This window comes from Silurus aristotelis (genome assembly GCF_946808225.1).
Source record: "Silurus aristotelis genome assembly, chromosome: 2".
Taxonomy (NCBI): Eukaryota; Metazoa; Chordata; class Actinopteri; order Siluriformes; family Siluridae; genus Silurus; species Silurus aristotelis.
The window spans coordinates 27,572,465-27,584,404 of record NC_139575.1 but is presented as its reverse complement, the minus strand read 5'-3'; positions in this window follow the sequence as shown (position 1 = coordinate 27,584,404).

Sequence of the window (11,940 nt, the reverse complement as noted above, 5' to 3'; positions counted from 1 at the left end):
CATTTCTCATTGTAGGCATTAATTAAAGCTTTTGTCAAATTTCTTTGACTCTGTAGAGGTTTTGAAATCTTCAGCACTTCTGAAACACATCCCTGTTATTCTAGGAAATGAAACTGCTGTATTAAAGTTGTATTAACTCATGATCTTAAATGTAGCATTTGGAATCTGTTGGTGAAGTCTCAATTTTCTAGTAAAGCAGACTGTCATTAGTCTAAATCTGATTTTGAAGTAGTCCCCATTTTTTTCATGCTGCCATATGCAACTGTTGTGTTGCGTCTTGTTTGCATGCATTTTTAAGTTTTTGATTGTCTGGCTTGGTTGTTTCATTTTTATTTATTTATTTTTTTTGTAAAGGCCATGCACAAAAATACCAAATCCAGGAATATTTTACACCAGCAATTTTTTTTTCAAAATAAAGCTGGTTTTTAATCATCAAGAAAAAATAAATACCTAAAAGAACTGAAGAACGAGAACTGAAGAGAGAGTTAAAATCACAGCAAGGAGAATTAAGTCTTTAGAGAGCCATTATTAACATTGGTAAAAGCATTGGTAAAAGCATCTAATTAAAAAAAAAACCAACACAGAAATAACTAGCCAACTAGAGAGGCAGGTGACAGTGGCATGATGTACCAGCAAACATGGAGGCCCACATGAGCGCTTACCTCCTTACACCTGCAAATGAGCAATTAATCAACCCTTCCAGCGTAACCTCCTCCAGCTTCTCTCCATGTTTCCTTGGAGAGTTCAAGAATTCAAAATGGAGGGGATAATGCTTGTAAGATTATTACGGTATCAACTGGGTATCAGGTATTACCTTATCAGGCAGCTACAACAGGCCTGATTAGAAAGAAGCAGAATCTCAATTTTAAGAATGCTCCAAAAACATCTTGTCTTCCTTTTGGAGGACTGATCATATTTGTAAAATCTTTGACTCTCTGTCATGAAGAATTCATTGAAATTGTGAAATGGTTCATAACTGCTCAAAAAAAAAAACTGCAGGATGAGAGCATGCTGGTCCCTCAGGAGAGGTCATCAAATCTTGCTTATAGACCAGAGGGGAATTTATTTAGTGTCCCGGATGTTGAGTTGCAATGTTCAATGACGTAAAGAACATTCACACATGAGGGAATTTTATTGCTTGCCAAACACTGTAAAATGAAGTCACCAGAAGACTTTATTACTTTTATTAGTGGGTGACCCAACTAGCATTTCACAAATCAGGAAATAAGACTGTCTTTAATCCCAACTGTAGTCGCTGTGCCAAGTTAAACTCACTGGATGTGTCGCCAGGTCTTGTTGAACATGGATGTTTTCCTGTAGCCTTGTTGCTGCAAGTCGCTATATGTGTGACTGTACGATTAAAGCTTAAAACAACCTAAAGAAATTGAGTTCGGGGGTGGTGGTGGTGGTTTCTCCTTCTTTTTCAACGATTTGTGTAAAAACAAAGTAAATTTTTATCCATGTATTAGATATTAAACTGAGATAAATAACAACAACAAAATAAGTACTTAATTTGCCTTTACTGGCATGTCCCTTTTTGGTTTTATCAACTGAAACATCACTATCTGTGCAGTACAGGCATCGCACATACTCTCTAAAGGAACCTCATATTGCTTAATCTTTAGTCACGCCATTCATATTCAATACGGTGACCTCTGTGTAACAGCCTGTTGCCTGGGAAACTCCCCTAGATACCCATGTATTTCAAATATCATGGTTTCATAAAGTCATTTTAAACCTAGTTCTACCAGGTGAACCATGCTTTAATAATTTGCTGGGAATACAAGGCAAATATTACATAAGATTGATATGTCACCCTAAATTCCACTAAAGGATTTTATCACCGAGAAGGCAGCAGGAGGAAGTAGAGTTTAAATGGTTGTTGGTCTTCAATTAATATCAGTAGATATTTTTTCCACTGCCAGAGAAGATAAAAGATAAATAAACAAAACTATTGTTTAACATAGTTATTGATTGTAAAGGTCTCTCTTAATGACCAAAATATATAAAATATTTTTACAGCATGTGCTAATATACTTAAATGTCTCTGGAGAATACAACAGAGATGTTGTACTAGTATTGATAGGACTAAGGGTGCAGGCACTGTGTTAATTAACCTAATGTAATTATATTATTCAATGCATGTAATAGTGTTCTAAACTCGTTGGTAATTAACTGTTCAATCAGGCCTTAGCACCATAAAATTGTCATGTCATCCCATAGAAATTTAGGTAAAAAACAGATTATTTGTTAGTGCAAAGTATTTGAGTAGATGTACTTTGGTACTATTTTTCCCGCTCACAGGGGATACCTGAGGTTTGCTTTCGGGGGTAAAGCTTACCAATATCAGGTCCACCCGTTTGGCCTAGCGCTCTCACCCTGCACCTTCACAAAGTGCATGAATGCGGCCTTGGCCCCGCTAAGGCTTCGTGGCATCCGCATTCTGAACTATATCAACGATTGGTTGATATTAGCTCGATCAGAGATTTGGGCAGTCTGGCATCGAGATGTCATTCTTGCCTACATGAAGGAGCTGTGGTTAAGACTAAATGGCAGGTAAAGTGTGCTTTCTCCAGTAAAGAGAACCACCTTCTTGGGCATAGTGTGGGACTCAACCGTGATGCGGGCAAAAATATCTCCCGCTCGGATCGAAGCTACAGTCAGAAGAGTAAGAGAAGGCCAGTCAGTCACTGTGAAGCAGTTTCAGAAGCTGCTGGTTCTCATGGCAGCAGCATCCAATGCGATTCCACTTGGCCCTCTCTACATGAGACACCTCCAGTGGTGGATCAGAGACAGAGGGTTCTCCCAAAAGGGAAATCCATTTCGTACTATCAAGATCTTGTGGCGAGCCCTTCAAGCCTTAGATATGTGGAAGGAACCTGCATTCTAGTCTCAGGGCCCCATCCTGGGAGCTCCTTGTCATTGCATAATGCTAACAATTGATGCATTCCTTATGGGGTGGGGAGCAGTCATGAGTGGCCACTCTGCCCAAGGTCGGTGGAACGAGCTACACCTCTCATGGCACATAAACTGCCTGGAGATGCTGGCTGTGTTTCAGGCATTGAAACACTTCCTCCAAGACCTGAGGGATTACCATGTGCTGGTCTGTATGGACAACACATTGGTGGTCTGGTACATCAATCACCAGGGGGGTCTCTGATCCTGCCCCCTGCACAGGCTGGCACGGCAGATCCTTCTGTGGTCACAGGGACTGTCTATATCCTGGGTCACCTGAATTGGAGAGCAGACGCACTTTCAGGATAAGAAACTGTGCCCCCTCAGGGGCCAAAGCCATAGCCTCCATAACTCTGGGTGGGGTGAACCAGGGTTCCCCCTGCCTGGGAGAGGAACCCCCTTCTGGGATGAATTTCCCAAGTTGATCCCTTCAAGTAGGGACACCAAGTACATGAACCATGGTCTGCCCGGCCACCGAGGTGCCACCAGGAGGAGATAGGCTTCTTCCCAGCATACTCTCTCCAGAACTTCCAGAAATGCTCAACCCTGAGGTGGTGGAGCAGATATGGCAGAGATTTTACAGAGCCCAGGTGGATCTGATTGCTACTCGGGAGACTTCGCACTGTCCCCTCTGGATCTCTCTCTCTCACCAAGCCCCCTTGGGGCGGGACGCCATGGTACAGACATGGCTGAGGCTACGCCTGTACACCTTTCCCCAAACCCAACTGTGTTTCCCCAAACCCAAACTATGTCCACAGGACGAGTCCATGGAAGAAGTCGGAGCAGCTGTTTGTCTGCTATGGCCCCTTTAGGAAAGGGTTTCCTGCCACCAAGCAGACTCTCAGTAGTGGGATTGTGGATGACATCTCATCCTCATATGAGTCTTCTGGTCTCCCCACTCCTTTCAGTGTCAAGGCTCACTCCATTCAGAGTGTGGCAGCCTATACTGCCTGATTCGCTGGACTCCCACTCCAGGACATTTGCAACGCTGCAGGCTGGTGCACCCCACTGACCTTCTTGAGATTCTATGGCCTTGACCTTAGAGCCACTCCCAGCTCCTCTGTCCTGCATTCTGGTTGTGCTCACACAAACTAGGCAAGGACTGGTCAGTGTGGCGTGATTGGACACTCGTTCCCAAAGCGTTGTGATGCAGCTCGACTTCCTGAAAGGAAATGTCTCTAGGTTACGTATGTAACCTTAGTTCCTTGAGGGAACGAGACGTTGCTTCTCCAAGCCACACTCCCTGCATCCCTGCCGTACTTCCCTTATAATTTTTCAGAAGCTAACGTCGGCTCCACTGCATGCACATTTTGTAGATTCCTGGTCGTGACGTCACCCTGCCAGTGGCCCTGCGCCTTGCCGTTGGCTGGATTTCACACGTGATTCAGAGCGTTTCGTTCCCTTATGGAATTAAGGTTACATACGTAACCTAGAGACGGTACTTTTTACACCTTTGCATTTATTAAAGCCAAAATTAATTCACAGAATTTATAGATTCATCTTACATATGCTGAAATGCTGTTAACAGAATTAATTTTATTAATATACAACAATTAATACACTGACTAAAATTGGGAATCTACATAACAACTAAATTGTTTCTGGGCTTTGTCCAATCTTCAGCTGTTTCCTTTTGGTGATGTCCGTTGTAGCCTCAGATTCCTACTCTTGTCTAATAATATAATACATGCAGTGTTCCATTCATCTCATAAATCTGCAAGTATTGCTTTATGAGATGTTTTTTTTCAAAAAGGTTTAAAAATGACAGTTTGTAGCTTTTATCTCAGCTTTTTTCTTCTCAGATCTGTCTTATACCAGTAACTGAATGTTTTTGTTGTTATTGTTGTTGTTTTGCACATTATTGTTGTTGTTTTGTAAACTCTAGAGAGAGGACATCAGCTGAAATAATCAAAACAACCTGTCTGGCACCCACAAACAAAGTGATTAAAGATCCTATTTTGCCACCCATTCTGATGTTTAATATACACATTAACTGCATATAAAGCCTTAATCTGTATGTGTATCTGACAGGATAATTGCAGAGGCACAGATGTTCCTATTAAAGTGGCAGGTGAGTGTACTCTATGATATTCAGCTGCACATTTGTTTTGAACACCTGTCCTAACATCGTTTGAATTTCATAAAACAAAATGCAGAAGGATATTTGGGCATGATTACAGTAAGTACTTGCTAAAATTTGAATAGCAGCCCTGTTTTTCAATCCTTTTTCATTATTATAAACCATCTACACACAAAAGCTGTGCAGAACTTGACTTTTTAAGCAATTAGTTAAGTTAATAACTAATGTTCGTAAAAATGTCACGGATAAAAACTGCTATAGTTATTTGCAGTCTAGTCACTTTCAAAGGTTTCAAATTCAAAATATATTTTAATAGACATTTTTTTTTATTATTAAATCTAATTAAATTACATGAAAAAATTTCATCTCATTAATGGTTTGATTGATATAGACCAAATTCTAAAATTATACACTATAGTGCCACCATCAGGGCGACTGGGGTGAGACCATTTGAGTTTTTGATTAGATGTTGCGTTTAATCAACCAGATTTTTGCTCTTTATGGTTCCTACAGCTGGTAAGAAATTGTGGTTCTATAATTAAGAATTCTAGAAATAATAAAGGAAAAAACATTCAAATAGTCTCTTAGACATGGGAGGACTGTGCTGTTGATCACAGAAGATACAACAAAGATTTCTGTTCTCATAGGTTTGCAGTCATTGTCCTAGAAGCACTGTGCCTTAAGATTACAATTACAGTGATGATGGGATGTGTTCTAAGCCTACTTGACTTGTCAGACAATTTCAGTGTAATTATTAGCAAGCTGAAGGCCTCAGGGGAAAGAAGGTTCTGTGCATTCATAGGATAGACTTGTAGAGATAATCAATACAGGCTATCTTGAGGCCTTGGCTACAACTGAAGCCGTGGTAAATAAATGAAAATAAGCTTGGAAATCAATAAAAAAATATGTTGTGTATATTTGCTCTTGGTTGTTTCATGCTATTTAATTAGCAGTCAAAAGTGTGAAAGAGTGAGGAATAAAAAAAATAAAATAAAAAAAAACCTGCTTGCACATTACAATTCTGAGATGAGTGACAAGCCATCATTTGACTAGACTTTCACTCCACTCCAGTGTCATCAGACATCGTAGTCATCAGACATCTTAGTTCCTGCTCTGCTGTGGGTGACAGCCATCAGACATGGCCTCTGGCTCCCGCTGCTATAATATTTCTAAAGTGACAAGTTGAACTAAAATCATTTTTATGTCTTTTATATAATACCAGAGTTTCTCAGAGACATTGCATCTAGTGTACAGAAATAACAAATTGACATTTAAGCTTAATTGTATTTATAAGTTATTGAAGTATATAATGATCGCAGATCTTAATGGCTTGATCAAGAGCCCATATATAGTAGATTTTTTTGATGATCATTGCATGACTCACTGAGCAGTATAATTCATACAGATGATCTCATAATGACAACCATCAGGCTGAATTAGACTGACTAACACCGCTGTATGATTCAGACATTCTTGCACATTTGCCTATTCTCCATTACTGTCTCCATCTGTCGACTGTTCTCGTGTTTTTTGAAGACAGCAGACCTCACTATTGTGTGTTGTTATTCGGACAGAAGACTTTAGAGTCACTTGTATTTTTGGAAATTGTAAATAAATGCGTCTGAGCATTTTACGGTGTGATTAGTGCCACACATGCTAATAATGTAATTCGAAATATATTTTTTTACAAAGATTGTAATGTTTAAAAAAAGGTTTTATAAGCAAGAATGAGTTATAATATTTTTTTGCTATAATACTATATGCTACTGCTTTTAAATAAAATATGCTAAATAAAAATCAAGCCATGCCTGAAGCTTAGTAGGGGCTTAGTGAAGGCTTAGTGACTTGTCATAGGCAATACAAATGGCAAAATGTTAATCTGTGGATATTTAGAAAGAGGAACTAAAATGCAAAGGTTTTCTTAATGTTCATTTTGTTTTCCTCCCCCACCTACTGCTGCAACTGCTTTGCAGCGTGTAGTGGTTGCTATGGTGACAGAAGCTATGGGGTATGCAGGAAGTTCATTAACTATCAAATGGCATATCATTACATATTGTCTCACATGCAGGCCCAAGAGACTGAATGACATCTTTTGTTCATTTATATTTTGGTCTGAATTTTTTCTTTAATTAAATCGTAGATTTAGTTAGATATTTTTTATTAGCTCGATGGACAATCGTACCCAAATGCTGTGCGTATGTGGCCTAATGGAACAAAGCTGTTTGTAAGATGCATTGCTCCTTTTATGCATTGAAATACAGCTATTGTTTATCTTAAATGAATAAACTTGGTGGGCCACATCTATTTGTTACCAGCCTGGACATGGGAGGCAAAGCAGGGTCAGGAAATAGCCTCACAAAAGAGGGTCTGATAAATCTGTCATGCCAGACAAAGTGGCTCTGCTTCTGATGCTTGAAAACGTCTGCTTGTGTGCACAAAGGCGTTCAGTGTTGCGTAAAATCTGCATTGCGCCCTGTCTCAATACTGGCATTGCAAGCTTAAACTGTCTGTACCACAGCATGGTTTGCCTCTATATGTTACAACAGAATGTATCATTAAAATTTTTTATTGTCATTATAGGGTTTATCAATATAAATACTACTTAATGAGGAAATTTGTTCTTGGGGACCAATGATTCATATTAAATGGACATTTGTAAACAATACTAGGCAGTTTTTTTTTTAGCAGTTTTTTGCTGTCTGCTGATGTAGAAGTATAAAAATTGCTGGCCAACACTTATTAGACAAATATTAATAGCTTCATTGTTCTGATCCCACCAAATTTTGGCTTTGCTGACATATAGTTACAGAAAGTAAGAAATATAGAAAACGAGTTAAACAGTGCAATTATTTTGCATCTGCCAGCTTAATGAAAACAGAAGGCTATGCATGTACCATGGTTTAATGACTGCCAGGACAGTTTCCTTCAGAATTAGTGGCATATTAGCATTGACTTGTTTCCTTTTTATGTACCAGTGGCAAAGTTGGGACTGTGACCCCACCAGGGTAGTTTTATTCTAAAAAAACTACAGAAGCCATATATATAAAAAGCAGTAGAAGCCATATATACAAATCATTCCAAGTGAATGTAACACATTTCAATTACAGCATTTGGCAAATGATTTTATTCAGGATGACTAACAAGTATATCTAATATTTAAACCTTGAAATGTAAGGGGCTTTCTCAAGGGACCAGCCTTGGTGCTTGTTGGAGCTGGAATATGAAGAAAATTTCTGATCAGAAGTCCAACTTTGTAATAATTGAATGATCACTTTCCTTACATGCTGATAGTTAACCTAACCAGACAGAACATACAGTGCAGTTGATTGAAAATAGGAATCAAAAATTATATTGATACTGCTACCTATTATTGATAAAAATCTCATGATGTTCTGTTCTGTGTTGAGGATAAGAATCAAATGTTTATATCTCACAATATGTCTGATAAGAACTGTTTAGGGTCCTAATATTGTAAATGACAATTTCGAAAGTAATCAGCTGTTGACAGTGTTCATTATTAAGTTTAAGAATTGCTATATACGTTTTGTTATACATGAAATGTTCTCAATCTGATTCATGTTCTCTTACTGACTATACTCAACATTTTAATACTCCTTTCTTTTTTTGGGAGTGAGAGCACATGTAAGAGCAAGCTCTCAGTAAGTGACACAAGTGTACTTGTACACTTCCTATGATGGTAAGTCATGTGTCATTGAGGTTCATTAGAGTTGGAGTTAATTGAGGTTGTAATAGTCATTGAGTATGTAGAAATACCTTTTATGTCAAGTCATTGTGCAGTGCACCAGAAATGATGGGTTTAAGAAGAGAGATGAGGAAACCCAATGAGCTGTGACATTGACAGGGTATTTGTAGTTTGTTTGATACCTTGTTGTGCAGAATAATGTTATCCTGTGTGTAAGCAAGAGTTTTTACCCTCCTCGAAATAGATGAAAATCACTGGTTGATATCTATGCTATATCTTTGGGTTCATATGAAGGAGTCTCAGAACAATGTAAGTCTGCAAATTCTTTGCGGTATTGATATGTATATTGATACATATAATACGTCTATTGGTTCCACAACCCCAATACCCCTTGCTATTCTGAAAACAGATATTACGTGCTTTACTAAAAGTAGTATTCTTTGGGAGAATAGTGTGTAATATATGCATGCACTGAAATAGTCTTTATTGGGAGTGTGGCAAATGGAGTTTGGAGAAAGTAAGGTATGATAACATACCTCACGTGGTCTCAACTTGGTCATTAACTGAAAAGGTGACAACCTGATGTCACTAGAGAATACTCATCTGCTTGTTGCTGTAAATGATGGGTGTGTATATATATATATATATATATATATATATATATATATATATATATATATATATATATATATATATATATATATATAAACCTAAACATTCTTAGTACCTTGTATTTATAGCACAGATGGAAATTTTCTTTTCTTATTTAAGTGAAAGGATTTCGAAAATAGTGGTTGGATGCCCTCTGCTGGCTGATTTAAACTCCTGCAGTATTTACACGTAATTTACATTTATGCCATTTGGCAGATGCGCTTATCTAGAGGGACTTAAACTTAGCAGTTGATTGTTAAGGTCCTGTCTTAAGGGCAAGCAGTGCCAGAAAAAAAAAAGAACACAAATGAATCCTGTAAACTGTACAATCTCATTGTATTGCGTGAGGAGGAAAAGGACTTTTACACACACTGCATATTGTATTCGACTCTATGTGTTTCTTACACGTCATCTACACATATCGCTTTCAGAGGAATATTACTGCCATTTCAGTACAAAATCATGCTGTATAGAACCAAATTCTAATCTATCAGCAATCAGATATTGAAAATACATAGACTATATTGACAAAAGTATTGGGGCATTTTTACAGTATACAGGCGCTTTTATTTTAGTATTTTGTTTCTTTGTTTGTTTTTAACTTTATTCTACAGGTTCCCAAATTTGGTGCTGGAGCACTGTTGTACATGAGTTTTCCTTTTCTAACACACATTTGATTTTAATTATTATTTCTTCTAAAATGGGTTTGTTAGATTAAATAAAAATGCTGCAATGTGCAGGATAATTGGTATTCCAGGCCCAGGGTTGGAAAATATATCAAAATAGCCTATTTATAATACATTTCATAGGTGTTTTACACAAATAAGTTGTTGATAAATAGCAAACACCATGTGGAAAATATAATTCTGTGTTGAATTACTGAATTCTGTAGTGCATTATCTATGTTGAAATGTCCTACTTTGTCTCTATTTCTTGGCTATGCTTGGATCTGTAATGCCATAATTTGTGTGTTGCATCTAGCTTCTTTGACCATTTGGTATACTGACTAATAGTTTTTCATGTAATTCTAATAATTAAAGCCCTAAAAACAGGATATTAGCCATCACCACTTGTGATACAGGGTTGAGTTTTGGAGAATTTATTCTGTTAATTAATCAGTTATATACGAGGTGGTATCAGAAAGTTTCGAGACTAGCTCTGTTTACAAGAAAGTACTTTATTTATCTATGTTTACACATTATGAGCTTCAAAATACTCCTCTTGCACAGCAATTCAGTGTTCCTGCTACTTCTGGAATATATCTTGAAAGTGTTCTTTTCAAAGCGAACCTTCTGCGATTCGCGCTGGATCTTCTGTAGCAGTGTCAAAATGCTGACCTTATAGCTGGGTCTTCATCTTTGGGAAGAGGGCAAAGTCCATAGGTGCAAAATCTGGCAAGTAGGGTGGGGGCGGAATTGAGATCATGTGTACTGTTTTCCGATGATCATCATGCACAAGTTGCCAAATGGTTTTGTAATCTCTGGTGGTTGAGCTCGTTGAAGGGCTTACTGATCTCTTTTCGTCTTTCTGTGATGCTGTTCTGTTCTTGAAACTCATGTGCTACTCAAAACACCTTAAAGGCTCATTGTAGCATCATCGTATGTCAAAGGTATGTCATGCCAAATGTCCCTGTTGCAGATTTGCCCGTATCATGCAGAATTTCATGTTTGCTCTTTCTTCTAATGTGCTGTCCATGATGAAATCACGGACATGGAAATGCACATGGTCAGAAGAGCTTCATTAGTCTCAAACTTTTTGACTTTTTAACTTGTACAGTATTTTATATGGAAAAAAATATTGGGGCACTTGACTCTTTAAGCCTTAAGTTGGGGGAAAACAACTGTATAGGATGTTTTTTGAATGCGGTAAAATAAAATGTTCCTTTCACCTAAAATTAGGAGACCCAAGCCTGTTCCAGCATGACAATAACCCTGTGCACAAAGTTAACTCCATGAAAACATGGTTTACATGATCTGAAGGGGAAAATCTTGAAATTGATCTCTTATCTCAATCCAAATTAACACCTTTGGGAAGGATTGGAATGCTAACTGCACCCCAAGCCTCTGCACCCTACATCAGTACTTGACTTTACTAACAGACATTTAGCTAAATTAACACAAATCTCCACAACCACACTTCAAACCCTAGTGGAACATCTTTCAGGAGGTTATTATAACAGCAAATGAGGACTACATGTAGAATGGAATGCTCAAAAAGCACATACAAATCTTCTGCTCAGGTGTCCACAAACTTTTGTCTATATAATGTATATAAAACATATTTTTCAGTAAATACTGAAAATGCTGAGATGGAGAAATTAAGCCATAGTGTAGCATTTAGTGTTTATGTAATATATGACTGGTTTATGCTTCTGCAAAGCATCCAAAGTGAAGCTTGGAAATCCCTGAGAATTTATGGTATTTCAAGAGTGAGAGTATTTGTCAAACAGCCAAAAATAAAAGGACATTAAAGGACTCTTAACATTTATTTGAAAAGAAGCATGGTGCAGATGTGAGTTGGTGTTTTAGTAAAAAATCAAGCAAACAATATG